General features: G+C 48.9%; 4 non-coding genes across 4 annotated transcripts; 2 read left to right on the plus strand and 2 right to left on the minus strand.

The window, feature by feature from the left end:
- Positions 1–3,228: 3,228 nt before the first annotated feature.
- Trnav-uac lies at positions 3,229–3,301 on the minus strand. The gene has a single exon. It is a non-coding gene; the product is annotated as a tRNA-Val (tRNA).
- Positions 3,302–3,536: 235 nt separating this feature from the next.
- Positions 3,537–3,608, plus strand: Trnap-cgg. The gene has a single exon. It is a non-coding gene; the product is annotated as a tRNA-Pro (tRNA).
- A 7,520-nt stretch (positions 3,609–11,128) lies between these two features.
- Trnav-uac lies at positions 11,129–11,201 on the minus strand. The gene has a single exon. It is a non-coding gene; the product is annotated as a tRNA-Val (tRNA).
- A 235-nt stretch (positions 11,202–11,436) lies between these two features.
- Trnap-cgg lies at positions 11,437–11,508 on the plus strand. The gene has a single exon. It is a non-coding gene; the product is annotated as a tRNA-Pro (tRNA).
- The last annotated feature ends 4,556 nt before the right edge of the window (positions 11,509–16,064 follow it).

Genomic DNA, 16,064 nt, shown 5'->3' on the forward strand with positions numbered 1-16,064 from the left:
TACCTCTCCACTGCGGATCCATGATGTTCGTCGTATTAAAGCCAAGCTCTTGAGCCTTAAACGACGACAGATGGATGGTCTGCGAGTTAAGTCGAAACCTCACTCTCTTGTTGAAGGTGAACTGACATCCTTGTACCACCTGCTACGGCATCAGACTCGTCGTCGTCGCTCCTTCATCTCTTCTCTTACGGTGGATGATGGGCGACACCTTATTGCACAGGAGGAAATGGTTCGTGCTCTTCATCAGTATTACACTAGTCTATATTCTGCCGATGATTCTGGTGAGTCTCTTTCGGATGATGTCTTTGGGGATCTAACTGCGACGATCGCGCCTGACGCGAACGGCGAATTTCTCCGGGAGTTCCAGGTAGATGATGTTTTCGATTTTATTGCTCGCTCTCCGTCCAGTAAATCGCCGGGTCCAGACGGCCTGCCTAAAGAATTTTATCTCCGTTTTTGGCCTCTTTTGGGTGGCATTTTTACGCAGATTTTAAATGAGATTGTCAGGGGGATGGATGTGCCTGCCGATTTTACAGTAGGGAAAATTGTTTTAATCCCGAAGTCCTCTGGTCGTTTATCTGCTGCCAATCTTCGTCCGCTCACATTGCTGAATTTTGACTATAAGACAGCTGCTAGAGCGCTCAATAGCCGGTTGTCTTCTCTGCTTCGGGGTGTGATTGGTGCCCATCAATGTTGTTTTCATGATAGATCTATTCTGACACCAGTAGCCGAATATCGGGATGTTGTCTCGGTTGCGGCGGTTACAAACGTACATTGTGCCTTTGCCTTCCTTGATTTTTATAAGGCTTTTGATCACGTCAGTCATGTGTTTTTAGATCGTGTTTTAGGTACAATAGGTTTTAACGCTTCATCACGTGGTGTTCTTGGCAATTTGTATAGGGGAATAACAGCTCGGGTGTCAGTCAATGGGCAGCTGACGCCGCCCATTGCTATCCGCCGCGGAGTGCCTCAGGGTAGTCCGCTCTCTATGTCTTTATTCGTATTGTCCCTGGAACCGCTGCTTCGGACTATTGCTCTCAAGCTTCAGGGTATGTCCCTCTCTGGTGGGAAGCTCTCTGTTAAGGCATATGCGGATGATGTCGTTGTTCTCCTCCGTCAACGTGATGATATCCCGTTGTTGAAAGGGGCGGTTGATGCATACTGTCGTGTCTCTGGAGCGCGTCTCAATCAGGGTAAATGTAAGTTCCTTGATATTCGAGGATTTCGCGATGCTGACGTCTCTTGGGCCACTTTTGTCGATCGCCATACGTCCTTGGGGATTATCATTGATCGGTGTCCTCTAAAAATGGCGGCTCTCAATTGGAAATCTGTCACCGAGAAGATACAGGGGGCTCTGATGGTCCATGAGCAGCGCTCTGCTACCATTTTGCAAAAAGTCAGAATTTTAGACACCTACGTTCTATGTAAAGCTTATTATGTTGCTCAGCTGTTCCCACTTCCCATGATGGTGGCGAAAAGGTTGCGCCAATTGTCTAGCAGGTTTATATGGAAGGGCCATCTATTCAAGTTACGTTACGAGGTAATGACGAAACCGCGTCTCTCCGGAGGCTTGGGCCTCTCTGACATTACTCGCAAGGCGTCTGCTTTGTACGTCCGCCGAACGACTCTAATTGTTACGCAAGAAGTGACTTCAATTACATCCAGGCTTTTTACTGTTGTGCGTCCGGCGAGCCTTGCTCCACCTGTCGATGTCGGACGCCTAAATTTTAAGTTGAAACACATTCGGGAATTTTACATTGCGGTGAGTTACCTCGGTGACGTCTTCTTGCGGCGACCGGTGCCAACGACCAAGGGCTTGATTGCCCGCTGGGAGGGGCTGGCCGGTCCCAATCCAATAGAACTGGCGTCTCCATCTGTGTCCTGGAGGAACGTCTGGAAGAACGTTAGTCTGCCGATCCACTCTATGGCCGTGGCGTCCACGTGGTATAGGGTAATAAATAATTTGGTTCCCACCAATGTACGACTGCACCGTATTGGTCTTTCTGACACGGACACCTGTACTCGGTGTGGTCTCCTGGATACCCTTGAACATCGATTCACCTGCTGTGGGCACCTTGCTAATTGGCGTTGGCTCAGGAAACAACTTGCTTTTGTCACTAGGTCTGCTGAAGCCGCTTATACTATTGACATCATCGTCCGGCCCGATTCTTCCTTTTTTCCGCGGACGAAGCTCCATACCGTCATGTGGTTGATTGGCCATTTCGTACATTTTGTCAACAGTTGTCATGAAGAGGATGGACACCTAGCGTTTCGGCAGTACATGCTTACTGCGTACTGGCAGCGCTTGCGATTGCCAGGCCTCCGAGATGATTTTGCCAATATGCTTAGACTGACATTTGAAAGAGAGGGTGTTGGCTAAGGTCACCTGTGTGAGCCATTTTCTTTTATACTGTTTCTGGATTTGCCGCCTTTATATATGTTTCTTCTCTACACCAGGACTGAAGTTTTCGTGTTTTAATCTTTATTTCAGTCAGCAGTCTACATTATATAGTCATGTTTTAGGATTTTAATTTCAGTACTGTAAAAAAAAAAAAAAAAAAAAAAAAAAGGGGTATGATTCCTGCTTTGGGTGCAGGAGGTCCCGGGTTCAAATCCCGGACGAGCCCTGCCATTTTGACCGTGCTGAAGAGTAGGTGGAACTCAGCCCCGGTTGCAGCTCCTCAATGAAGAGTAGACGCCTGTTATAGCACGTGGATATAACAAGAATGCGGCACCAGTAAAGTACGTAGGTGGAATTCGGTAGAAAAGCAGACGGTAATTTTGCATGCAACGGAAAACAAGGTTGTCTTTGCGGGATATGTGCACCGTGAGTGGAGATTCAGCTTAATTGTGCGACAGTCTACCCTCATCTTACTAGCGACGGCAACAACCAAGGGGTGGCATGTAAGATTGAGCGTGGCTAAGAGTTTCTCATTATTAGTTAGCATCACACTTTGACAGAGCTGTGACAAGGCGAGTAGGGTGAGCTCAGGAAAGCCAGTAGCAAGCGCACTTGAAGTAGCCCTGAAGAACCGGATTATAAATTTTGCCAGCCATAATGGAGCTAGGGGCGTTCTCAGTTACCAAATACCGGTGCAATAAGAGAGCAACAGTATTTGACCGTAAAATGACGCCCTATCCGTCTAGCATACGACATTGCTTGTCTCTGCATACGCGGACGTGAGGTCATCTCGGAAATGAAATCCGAAATATAGATTAAAATTGTTGTGTTCCCGCCCGGGATCGAACCGGGGACCTTCTGCGTGTAAAGCAGACGTGATAACCGCTACACCACGGAAACGACGGTTCTTTTCATGTACCACCCGCAGACTCGTAATAGCAACAGTTTGTCTTCTGTGTTAGCAAGGGCATCGGCTACGAGCTCCCTCCGATTCGTGAAGTTCCTGTAGTAAAAGACGTCGATGGAAACAATCCAACCGCGACAGACAGGGAGAACGCTGGCTGAGCTGCAGCCCTACATGGTGAGACCATCAAAGGTGGCGTCATTCACATGCAGTGCGTTTTCGGAACGAATAGGCTCGTTGGTCTAGGGGTATGATTCCTGCTTCGGGTGCAGGAGGTCCCGGGTTCAAATCCCGGACGAGCCCTTGCGTTTTGTACAACGGTGCGGTAACAAATCGCATGGCGGCGGCTGTTTCGCGCATTTCCAGGCCTCCAAGTCAGCGCTAAAATCCGACAACCAGTTCTGAAACCGTTTCATGTTTCATTTGAGCCATGTGCACCCTGCTGATGGAACGTTTGAAGTTGATTTAAATGGTCACAGTAGAGATCGTAGCAAGTGTCTTGCTGAGTGCGACGAAAACGGGTTTCCGCCCGCAATCGAGCCGGGGACCTTCTGCGTGTTAGGCACGGCGCCTGGGCTCGGCGGCAGCTGCTGCTCTTTCCTTCCTTACGAGATACCGTCGATTCGCGCAGTCGTTATTGCAAAAGATGTCACCAAAGGCAATCGCTTCGTTAGCGGCACGGTGCCTGGGCTCGGCGGCAGCTCTACATGGAGGCACCAGCAGCCCAGCCAGGCCGCCGCCGGCACCGGTGCGCCACAGCCCAAGGAGTCGGCGGCCGCCCTGCAATGCCCCTGTCGTTGCATATTCCACCCGCCTCATATCCTCCCCATGTCTGACTCACTACCCCAAATGACACTGCAGTGGACGTGCTTATTACTATCGCTTTTGGAAGAACCAAGGCGCAGTATTCTAGTGTCGAACCGGTACTGCAAATTGGGATTAAGCAAAAATTTATTGTGTGGTCGAGCGACAGCTTCGGCTCGCTCTTCCTACATGATCGCTTCTTGTGCGGAATAATTCCTAGCTCGCCGATGGCTTCAGAGTTGGTCTTCTCGAAGTTTTGCTTTCGCACTGCATTCCGCAATCTTTTCGTTATGAGTTGTGTGCTTCGGTTTCCCGACTTTCTTGTGTTTAGTGCGTTTGGCTTCTCTTAACCCTTAGCCACCGCTTGCCGAAATTTCCACACTATCATCTGTCGATCTGCAGAGCTCGATGAAGGCATCGCGGCCGTTCCTGAGCTCGTGGAACGGTCGAATCTGTAGTTGTTTCCAGATCTCTCCCACACAACGGCCTCCCAGAAGCTTGGATTACAGAAGTACGCCACTACTCCCAGCCGGAGATTCACGATTGAAAGCAGAATGACATGAGCTACACGCAGCTCCGATTTTTTTTTTGTGTCTGACCTACTTTGAAAGACTTTGTAGTCGATTTACTTACTACTATCGCTGTTGGAAACCAGGTGATAACCGCACAGTATTCTAGAGACGATGAGGTAATGAAAATTTAGAATAAGTAAAACAGTATCAAAAGAAGTTGTGTGGTGGAGCAGCACATGCAATTCACGCTTCCTAGATATTCGTTACTGCATAGAATAATTCTTTTGTCTGCGGCGTCTTCAGTATCCGTCTTCTGGAAATTTTGCTTGCAGTATATAGTGCAATCTTTTCGTTACGAGTTGGTGCCTGGTTTCCCGATGTTCTTTTGTTTAGTGCATTCGCCTTCTCTTAACCCTGAGAAACCACATACCGAAACTGAGGCACTGCCGGCTGTTCATAAGCAGTGCTCGATGCAGTTATTTCGCTTTTTATTCGTTGCCTTTAATATTCTTCTCATCAGTGGTGAGTGCTGCCTGCAGAAAGCGTTTATCTTGCGAATTCACGTGAAAGTTTGTGTTCCCTGTGAGGCGCACTACTTGGGATTAACTTGACTGCTCCAGCCAGGTGGCTCGTTTGTCTAGGGGCAGTTCCGCTTTAGACGCCGTGCAGTGTGGACGTGCCTAGTCTTCCGCTCCGCCGTAGCGTTACGTATAGTGGACTATCGTTTTTGTTTACGTGTTGTGTTGCAACTTCTGTGAGTGTTTCTCCGTCGTTGTTTCGTACCTTGTGTTACTTTCTGTCCTTATTTCAGTGTTTTTTGTGTAGCGGTTTCGACCGCATATTTTGAAAATGTCGTCCCAGGTTATTCCTCGTCAGGCTACAGTTAGTTTTGCTTTTGACAAGTCAACCCGCCATGTGCAACCTAGTTCTCTTGAGATTCATGATTGGTTGGTAGATACCTTTGGTGTTCATTCGGATCAGGTGCACACTGCTTATTTTGATACCGAACTGTATGTTTTCTTTGTTAAGTTTATGGACCCACTTCAGGTTGATAAAATTCTTTCTAAATATGGTCATCAAGTTCTCTTTCGGCATCGGGATGATTCTGTAAGTACCGTGCTGCTTTCCAATGCTTCCATCACGTATACCAATGTTCGTGTTTACAACCTTCCACCGGAGGTGGATAATGTCTATCTTAAGGAGGGTCTACAGAAGTATGGTGATGTAAAGAGCATTCGCCTTGAACGCTGGTCAAGCCAACATCGCCTGCAATGTTACAGTGGTATTCGTTCAGTCGAAATGCACGTTAAGCAGAATATTCCATCTCACCTGCAGATCGGTGGATATCGTGTCCATGTAACATATAGTGGTCAGGTGGGCACCTGTTTTTTGTGCAATGAAAGTGGTCACGTGCGTACCGACTGTCCGCGGAGAGTTTTTGTTTTAAAAAATTCTCTCGAACAGCGTCGCAAGTTAACGGTCGCTGACCTCGTTGCAGGTGGTTCTGCTCTTGGTGTAGCACAGTCCAGTGGTAGTAGCGCCCCTCCACAGGTTTTGCGCACCCCTGATACAGAATTTCCTCCTTTGCGTGCTAAATCTGATGTTGTTCCGTCTGTCCCTCAGGTGGGTGTGCCACTTTTGAATAATAAGAGGCGTCGCCCACACGATGGAAATAGTACGGATGAGGATCTCCCTGAGATGCCCCAGTCCGAGCGACCGGCATCCTCCGAGCCACTGTGTACTGTAGCTGCTCCCTGCCCTCCTGAGGTAGCGGTTCCGGTGGCGGCTGCTGGCGCCCCTCCGGCCTCCGACGCAGCTTCTCTCGAGTCGGGTCGTCGGTCGGGCCTGTTGGCGCCGTCTTCCGAACCGACTTCGATGTCACAACAAGTGGAGCCGCGACAACTTCCTGCTTCGCTGCCCCATACCTCTGCCAGCGGAGCTGCTCCGCTTCCTTCCAACTCTGCGGCCTCGGACCTTCCTGCTCACGTTTCGCCTCCGTGCAGTCCATGTTTGCCGGAAGCTAGTGCAGGTGTTGACCATTCCGTTTTGTCGGATGTTTCCCCCGCGACCCCGGATCCCGCATGTGGACCGGCGCGGGTGGTGTCGGATACAGAACTTGACCCTCCTACGTCACCGGCGGCTGAAGTTTCCTTGCCCGTCAGCCGACGCAAGTTACGCGTTCAGCCGAACGTTAATGCTGTTCGTAAAAAACCGAAACGTAAGGGATCCGCGGAACGGGGTAGCAGTCCCCCTCCCTCGGATGCCTCTGTCACCCCTGCTATGGACTGTGACGCTGGTGCGTCGGTGTAGGTGATTTGTTTTCTCGCTTTTCTCTCTATGGTTCAAGCATACACCTTTCTTACCTTAAATGTTAACCGTATTGAGTCCGACGTTCGCATTGCCTCTTTGCGGCAGTTTATTTACGACGCCTGTGCGGACGTAGTGTTTTTGCAGGAAGTGTTGTTTTCTGATCTCTCTCTACCTGGATTTCAAACTGTTTTTAATGTCGCGCCGGAATATTCAACAGGAACTGCTCTTTTCTTTCGAGAGGGCATTCCTATTACTGACATTGAATTCCTTGACTCTGGCCGTGGGATTGGTTGTCGTCTTTTTGATCTCCGCCTCGTTGTTTTGTATGCCCCCTCTGGTTCGGGTCACACTGTGGCTCGATCGCGCTTTTATAAAGAAGAGCTTATTTATCTTTTGCGCCAGAGTCCTCGGAGTCTCCTGCTCGGAGGCGATTTTAATTGTGTTTTACGCCCTGCAGACCAGTCCCCCAATTTTAATTATTGCCGTGATTTACATGACTTAGTTCGTACGATGCATCTGCGTGATGTTTGGGAACACAAATATCCAACCCTGGTGAAATATACGTTTTTTACCGCGTCCTCATGCAGTAGACTCGACAGATTCTATTTATCTGATTTTTTATGTGATAAAATTCTTTCTGTCGATGTTATTCCTACTAGTTTTTCTGACCATTGTGCTTTTACTGCAACTGTAAATCTTAGTCGCCAACCTGCAAAACTTTATCGTTCCCAGTGGATGTTAAATGTTTCCCACCTTGCCGACAGTGCTATGGATGATGTTATAAGTGGCGTGTGGGAGCGATGTCTTCGCTCTGTCCCGCGATACCCCTCCTTGCTGGTTTGGTGGACTGCGTTTGCCAAGCCCAAGATTCGTCAGACTTTGATTTTCTACTGTGCTGCTAGGACGCGTGATTTTAAGAACACGTATGAATATTACTACTCTGTCCTGCGTGAACTATATGACGCGGCGGGTACCTCTCCACTGCGGATCCATGATGTTCGTCGTATTAAAGCCAAGCTCTTGAGCCTTAAACGACGACAGATGGATGGTCTGCGAGTTAAGTCGAAACCTCACTCTCTTGTTGAAGGTGAACTGACATCCTTGTACCACCTGCTACGGCATCAGACTCGTCGTCGTCGCTCCTTCATCTCTTCTCTTACGGTGGATGATGGGCGACACCTTATTGCACAGGAGGAAATGGTTCGTGCTCTTCATCAGTATTACACTAGTCTATATTCTGCCGATGATTCTGGTGAGTCTCTTTCGGATGATGTCTTTGGGGATCTAACTGCGACGATCGCGCCTGACGCGAACGGCGAATTTCTCCGGGAGTTCCAGGTAGATGATGTTTTCGATTTTATTGCTCGCTCTCCGTCCAGTAAATCGCCGGGTCCAGACGGCCTGCCTAAAGAATTTTATCTCCGTTTTTGGCCTCTTTTGGGTGGCATTTTTACGCAGATTTTAAATGAGATTGTCAGGGGGATGGATGTGCCTGCCGATTTTACAGTAGGGAAAATTGTTTTAATCCCGAAGTCCTCTGGTCGTTTATCTGCTGCCAATCTTCGTCCGCTCACATTGCTGAATTTTGACTATAAGACAGCTGCTAGAGCGCTCAATAGCCGGTTGTCTTCTCTGCTTCGGGGTGTGATTGGTGCCCATCAATGTTGTTTTCATGATAGATCTATTCTGACACCAGTAGCCGAATATCGGGATGTTGTCTCGGTTGCGGCGGTTACAAACGTACATTGTGCCTTTGCCTTCCTTGATTTTTATAAGGCTTTTGATCACGTCAGTCATGTGTTTTTAGATCGTGTTTTAGGTACAATAGGTTTTAACGCTTCATCACGTGGTGTTCTTGGCAATTTGTATAGGGGAATAACAGCTCGGGTGTCAGTCAATGGGCAGCTGACGCCGCCCATTGCTATCCGCCGCGGAGTGCCTCAGGGTAGTCCGCTCTCTATGTCTTTATTCGTATTGTCCCTGGAACCGCTGCTTCGGACTATTGCTCTCAAGCTTCAGGGTATGTCCCTCTCTGGTGGGAAGCTCTCTGTTAAGGCATATGCGGATGATGTCGTTGTTCTCCTCCGTCAACGTGATGATATCCCGTTGTTGAAAGGGGCGGTTGATGCATACTGTCGTGTCTCTGGAGCGCGTCTCAATCAGGGTAAATGTAAGTTCCTTGATATTCGAGGATTTCGCGATGCTGACGTCTCTTGGGCCACTTTTGTCGATCGCCATACGTCCTTGGGGATTATCATTGATCGGTGTCCTCTAAAAATGGCGGCTCTCAATTGGAAATCTGTCACCGAGAAGATACAGGGGGCTCTGATGGTCCATGAGCAGCGCTCTGCTACCATTTTGCAAAAAGTCAGAATTTTAGACACCTACGTTCTATGTAAAGCTTATTATGTTGCTCAGCTGTTCCCACTTCCCATGATGGTGGCGAAAAGGTTGCGCCAATTGTCTAGCAGGTTTATATGGAAGGGCCATCTATTCAAGTTACGTTACGAGGTAATGACGAAACCGCGTCTCTCCGGAGGCTTGGGCCTCTCTGACATTACTCGCAAGGCGTCTGCTTTGTACGTCCGCCGAACGACTCTAATTGTTACGCAAGAAGTGACTTCAATTACATCCAGGCTTTTTACTGTTGTGCGTCCGGCGAGCCTTGCTCCACCTGTCGATGTCGGACGCCTAAATTTTAAGTTGAAACACATTCGGGAATTTTACATTGCGGTGAGTTACCTCGGTGACGTCTTCTTGCGGCGACCGGTGCCAACGACCAAGGGCTTGATTGCCCGCTGGGAGGGGCTGGCCGGTCCCAATCCAATAGAACTGGCGTCTCCATCTGTGTCCTGGAGGAACGTCTGGAAGAACGTTAGTCTGCCGATCCACTCTATGGCCGTGGCGTCCACGTGGTATAGGGTAATAAATAATTTGGTTCCCACCAATGTACGACTGCACCGTATTGGTCTTTCTGACACGGACACCTGTACTCGGTGTGGTCTCCTGGATACCCTTGAACATCGATTCACCTGCTGTGGGCACCTTGCTAATTGGCGTTGGCTCAGGAAACAACTTGCTTTTGTCACTAGGTCTGCTGAAGCCGCTTATACTATTGACATCATCGTCCGGCCCGATTCTTCCTTTTTTCCGCGGACGAAGCTCCATACCGTCATGTGGTTGATTGGCCATTTCGTACATTTTGTCAACAGTTGTCATGAAGAGGATGGACACCTAGCGTTTCGGCAGTACATGCTTACTGCGTACTGGCAGCGCTTGCGATTGCCAGGCCTCCGAGATGATTTTGCCAATATGCTTAGACTGACATTTGAAAGAGAGGGTGTTGGCTAAGGTCACCTGTGTGAGCCATTTTCTTTTATAGTGTTTCTGGATTTGCCGCCTTTATATATGTTTCTTCTCTACACCAGGACTGAAGTTTTCGTGTTTTAATCTTTATTTCAGTCAGCAGTCTACATTATATAGTCATGTTTTAGGATTTTAATTTCAGTACTGTAAAAAAAAAAAAAAAAAAAAAAAAGGGGTATGATTCCTGCTTTGGGTGCAGGAGGTCCCGGGTTCAAATCCCGGACGAGCCCTGCCATTTTGACCGTGCTGAAGAGTAGGTGGAACTCAGCCCCGGTTGCAGCTCCTCAATGAAGAGTAGACGCCTGTTATAGCACGTGGATATAACAAGAATGCGGCACCAGTAAAGTACGTAGGTGGAATTCGGTAGAAAAGCAGACGGTAATTTTGCATGCAACGGAAAACAAGGTTGTCTTTGCGGGATATGTGCACCGTGAGTGGAGATTCAGCTTAATTGTGCGACAGTCTACCCTCATCTTACTAGCGACGGCAACAACCAAGGGGTGGCATGTAAGATTGAGCGTGGCTAAGAGTTTCTCATTATTAGTTAGCATCACACTTTGACAGAGCTGTGACAAGGCGAGTAGGGTGAGCTCAGGAAAGCCAGTAGCAAGCGCACTTGAAGTAGCCCTGAAGAACCGGATTATAAATTTTGCCAGCCATAATGGAGCTAGGGGCGTTCTCAGTTACCAAATACCGGTGCAATAAGAGAGCAACAGTATTTGACCGTAAAATGACGCCCTATCCGTCTAGCATACGACATTGCTTGTCTCTGCATACGCGGACGTGAGGTCATCTCGGAAATGAAATCCGAAATATAGATTAAAATTGTTGTGTTCCCGCCCGGGATCGAACCGGGGACCTTCTGCGTGTAAAGCAGACGTGATAACCGCTACACCACGGAAACGACGGTTCTTTTCATGTACCACCCGCAGACTCGTAATAGCAACAGTTTGTCTTCTGTGTTAGCAAGGGCATCGGCTACGAGCTCCCTCCGATTCGTGAAGTTCCTGTAGTAAAAGACGTCGATGGAAACAATCCAACCGCGACAGACAGGGAGAACGCTGGCTGAGCTGCAGCCCTACATGGTGAGACCATCAAAGGTGGCGTCATTCACATGCAGTGCGTTTTCGGAACGAATAGGCTCGTTGGTCTAGGGGTATGATTCCTGCTTCGGGTGCAGGAGGTCCCGGGTTCAAATCCCGGACGAGCCCTTGCGTTTTGTACAACGGTGCGGTAACAAATCGCATGGCGGCGGCTGTTTCGCGCATTTCCAGGCCTCCAAGTCAGCGCTAAAATCCGACAACCAGTTCTGAAACCGTTTCATGTTTCATTTGAGCCATGTGCACCCTGCTGATGGAACGTTTGAAGTTGATTTAAATGGTCACAGTAGAGATCGTAGCAAGTGTCTTGCTGAGTGCGACGAAAACGGGTTTCCGCCCGCAATCGAGCCGGGGACCTTCTGCGTGTTAGGCACGGCGCCTGGGCTCGGCGGCAGCTGCTGCTCTTTCCTTCCTTACGAGATACCGTCGATTCGCGCAGTCGTTATTGCAAAAGATGTCACCAAAGGCAATCGCTTCGTTAGCGGCACGGTGCCTGGGCTCGGCGGCAGCTCTACATGGAGGCACCAGCAGCCCAGCCAGGCCGCCGCCGGCACCGGTGCGCCACAGCCCAAGGAGTCGGCGGCCGCCCTGCAATGCCCCTGTCGTTGCATATTCCACCCGCCTCATATCCTCCCCATGTCTGACTCACTACCCCAAATGACACTGCAGTGGACGTGCTTATTACTATCGCTTTTGGAAGAACCAAGGCGCAGTATTCTAGTGTCGAACCGGTACTGCAAATTGGGATTAAGCAAAAATTTATTGTGTGGTCGAGCGACAGCTTCGGCTCGCTCTTCCTACATGATCGCTTCTTGTGCGGAATAATTCCTAGCTCGCCGATGGCTTCAGAGTTGGTCTTCTCGAAGTTTTGCTTTCGCACTGCATTCCGCAATCTTTTCGTTATGAGTTGTGTGCTTCGGTTTCCCGACTTTCTTGTGTTTAGTGCGTTTGGCTTCTCTTAACCCTTAGCCACCGCTTGCCGAAATTTCCACACTATCATCTGTCGATCTGCAGAGCTCGATGAAGGCATCGCGGCCGTTCCTGAGCTCGTGGAACGGTCGAATCTGTAGTTGTTTCCAGATCTCTCCCACACAACGGCCTCCCAGAAGCTTGGATTACAGAAGTACGCCACTACTCCCAGCCGGAGATTCACGATTGAAAGCAGAATGACATGAGCTACACGCAGCTCCGATTTTTTTTTTGTGTCTGACCTACTTTGAAAGACTTTGTAGTCGATTTACTTACTACTATCGCTGTTGGAAACCAGGTGATAACCGCACAGTATTCTAGAGACGATGAGGTAATGAAAATTTAGAATAAGTAAAACAGTATCAAAAGAAGTTGTGTGGTGGAGCAGCACATGCAATTCACGCTTCCTAGATATTCGTTACTGCATAGAATAATTCTTTTGTCTGCGGCGTCTTCAGTATCCGTCTTCTGGAAATTTTGCTTGCAGTATATAGTGCAATCTTTTCGTTACGAGTTGGTGCCTGGTTTCCCGATGTTCTTTTGTTTAGTGCATTCGCCTTCTCTTAACCCTGAGAAACCACATACCGAAACTGAGGCACTGCCGGCTGTTCATAAGCAGTGCTCGATGCAGTTATTTCGCTTTTTATTCGTTGCCTTTAATATTCTTCTCATCAGTGGTGAGTGCTGCCTGCAGAAAGCGTTTATCTTGCGAATTCACGTGAAAGTTTGTGTTCCCTGTGAGGCGCACTACTTGGGATTAACTTGACTGCTCCAGCCAGGTGGCTCGTTTGTCTAGGGGCAGTTCCGCTTTAGACGCCGTGCAGTGTGGACGTGCCTAGTCTTCCGCTCCGCCGTAGCGTTACGTATAGTGGACTATCGTTTTTGTTTACGTGTTGTGTTGCAACTTCTGTGAGTGTTTCTCCGTCGTTGTTTCGTACCTTGTGTTACTTTCTGTCCTTATTTCAGTGTTTTTTGTGTAGCGGTTTCGACCGCATATTTTGAAAATGTCGTCCCAGGTTATTCCTCGTCAGGCTACAGTTAGTTTTGCTTTTGACAAGTCAACCCGCCATGTGCAACCTAGTTCTCTTGAGATTCATGATTGGTTGGTAGATACCTTTGGTGTTCATTCGGATCAGGTGCACACTGCTTATTTTGATACCGAACTGTATGTTTTCTTTGTTAAGTTTATGGACCCACTTCAGGTTGATAAAATTCTTTCTAAATATGGTCATCAAGTTCTCTTTCGGCATCGGGATGATTCTGTAAGTACCGTGCTGCTTTCCAATGCTTCCATCACGTATACCAATGTTCGTGTTTACAACCTTCCACCGGAGGTGGATAATGTCTATCTTAAGGAGGGTCTACAGAAGTATGGTGATGTAAAGAGCATTCGCCTTGAACGCTGGTCAAGCCAACATCGCCTGCAATGTTACAGTGGTATTCGTTCAGTCGAAATGCACGTTAAGCAGAATATTCCATCTCACCTGCAGATCGGTGGATATCGTGTCCATGTAACATATAGTGGTCAGGTGGGCACCTGTTTTTTGTGCAATGAAAGTGGTCACGTGCGTACCGACTGTCCGCGGAGAGTTTTTGTTTTAAAAAATTCTCTCGAACAGCGTCGCAAGTTAACGGTCGCTGACCTCGTTGCAGGTGGTTCTGCTCTTGGTGTAGCACAGTCCAGTGGTAGTAGCGCCCCTCCACAGGTTTTGCGCACCCCTGATACAGAATTTCCTCCTTTGCGTGCTAAATCTGATGTTGTTCCGTCTGTCCCTCAGGTGGGTGTGCCACTTTTGAATAATAAGAGGCGTCGCCCACACGATGGAAATAGTACGGATGAGGATCTCCCTGAGATGCCCCAGTCCGAGCGACCGGCATCCTCCGAGCCACTGTGTACTGTAGCTGCTCCCTGCCCTCCTGAGGTAGCGGTTCCGGTGGCGGCTGCTGGCGCCCCTCCGGCCTCCGACGCAGCTTCTCTCGAGTCGGGTCGTCGGTCGGGCCTGTTGGCGCCGTCTTCCGAACCGACTTCGATGTCACAACAAGTGGAGCCGCGACAACTTCCTGCTTCGCTGCCCCATACCTCTGCCAGCGGAGCTGCTCCGCTTCCTTCCAACTCTGCGGCCTCGGACCTTCCTGCTCACGTTTCGCCTCCGTGCAGTCCATGTTTGCCGGAAGCTAGTGCAGGTGTTGACCATTCCGTTTTGTCGGATGTTTCCCCCGCGACCCCGGATCCCGCATGTGGACCGGCGCGGGTGGTGTCGGATACAGAACTTGACCCTCCTACGTCACCGGCGGCTGAAGTTTCCTTGCCCGTCAGCCGACGCAAGTTACGCGTTCAGCCGAACGTTAATGCTGTTCGTAAAAAACCGAAACGTAAGGGATCCGCGGAACGGGGTAGCAGTCCCCCTCCCTCGGATGCCTCTGTCACCCCTGCTATGGACTGTGACGCTGGTGCGTCGGTGTAGGTGATTTGTTTTCTCGCTTTTCTCTCTATGGTTCAAGCATACACCTTTCTTACCTTAAATGTTAACCGTATTGAGTCCGACGTTCGCATTGCCTCTTTGCGGCAGTTTATTTACGACGCCTGTGCGGACGTAGTGTTTTTGCAGGAAGTGTTGTTTTCTGATCTCTCTCTACCTGGATTTCAAACTGTTTTTAATGTCGCGCCGGAATATTCAACAGGAACTGCTCTTTTCTTTCGAGAGGGCATTCCTATTACTGACATTGAATTCCTTGACTCTGGCCGTGGGATTGGTTGTCGTCTTTTTGATCTCCGCCTCGTTGTTTTGTATGCCCCCTCTGGTTCGGGTCACACTGTGGCTCGATCGCGCTTTTATAAAGAAGAGCTTATTTATCTTTTGCGCCAGAGTCCTCGGAGTCTCCTGCTCGGAGGCGATTTTAATTGTGTTTTACGCCCTGCAGACCAGTCCCCCAATTTTAATTATTGCCGTGATTTACATGACTTAGTTCGTACGATGCATCTGCGTGATGTTTGGGAACACAAATATCCAACCCTGGTGAAATATACGTTTTTTACCGCGTCCTCATGCAGTAGACTCGACAGATTCTATTTATCTGATTTTTTATGTGATAAAATTCTTTCTGTCGATGTTATTCCTACTAGTTTTTCTGACCATTGTGCTTTTACTGCAACTGTAAATCTTAGTCGCCAACCTGCAAAACTTTATCGTTCCCAGTGGATGTTAAATGTTTCCCACCTTGCCGACAGTGCTATGGATGATGTTATAAGTGGCGTGTGGGAGCGATGTCTTCGCTCTGTCCCGCGATACCCCTCCTTGCTGGTTTGGTGACTGCGTTTGCCAAGCCCAAGATTCGTCAGACTTTGATTTTCTACTGTGCTGCTAGGACGCGTGATTTTAAGAACACGTATGAATATTACTACTCTGTCCTGCGTGAACTATATGACGCGGCGGGTACCTCTCCACTGCGGATCCATGATGTTCGTCGTATTAAAGCCAAGCTCTTGAGCCTTAAACGACGACAGATGGATGGTCTGCGAGTTAAGTCGAAACCTCACTCTCTTGTTGAAGGTGAACTGACATCCTTGTACCACCTGCTACGGCATCAGACTCGTCGTCGTCGCTCCTTCATCTCTTCTCTTACGGTGGATGATGGGCGACACCTTATTGCACAGGAGGAAATGGTTCGTGCTCTTCATCAGTATTACACTAGTCTAT

The sequence above is a fragment of the Schistocerca piceifrons genome, unplaced genomic scaffold, assembly GCF_021461385.2.
Source record: "Schistocerca piceifrons isolate TAMUIC-IGC-003096 unplaced genomic scaffold, iqSchPice1.1 HiC_scaffold_527, whole genome shotgun sequence".
In the NCBI taxonomy this organism is placed as follows: Eukaryota; Metazoa; Arthropoda; class Insecta; order Orthoptera; family Acrididae; genus Schistocerca; species Schistocerca piceifrons.